Raw genomic sequence first — 222 nt, forward strand, 5'->3', positions numbered from 1 at the left:
CCCATCACTGTCAGTTTATTTGAAAGTAGTGATCGGAGTGGACCTACAGTAGGATTGAGGAGTCTGTGTCTTCAGAGCTTGGAGTTGGCTCCATGGTCTGTAGCTAGAGCAGACCTTGCCCTCTTTAATGATCACGTACTTAGAGGAACTGAACGCTGTAAGCTGTGCCGCAAAAAAAAAAAAAAAGACCGTCACCAGTATTGCCAGTGGTCTCTCTGCAAC

Source organism: Nanorana parkeri, unplaced genomic scaffold (genome assembly GCF_000935625.1).
Source record: "Nanorana parkeri isolate BGI_ZX_2015 unplaced genomic scaffold, ASM93562v1 scaffold494, whole genome shotgun sequence".
NCBI classification, from domain to species: Eukaryota; Metazoa; Chordata; class Amphibia; order Anura; family Dicroglossidae; genus Nanorana; species Nanorana parkeri.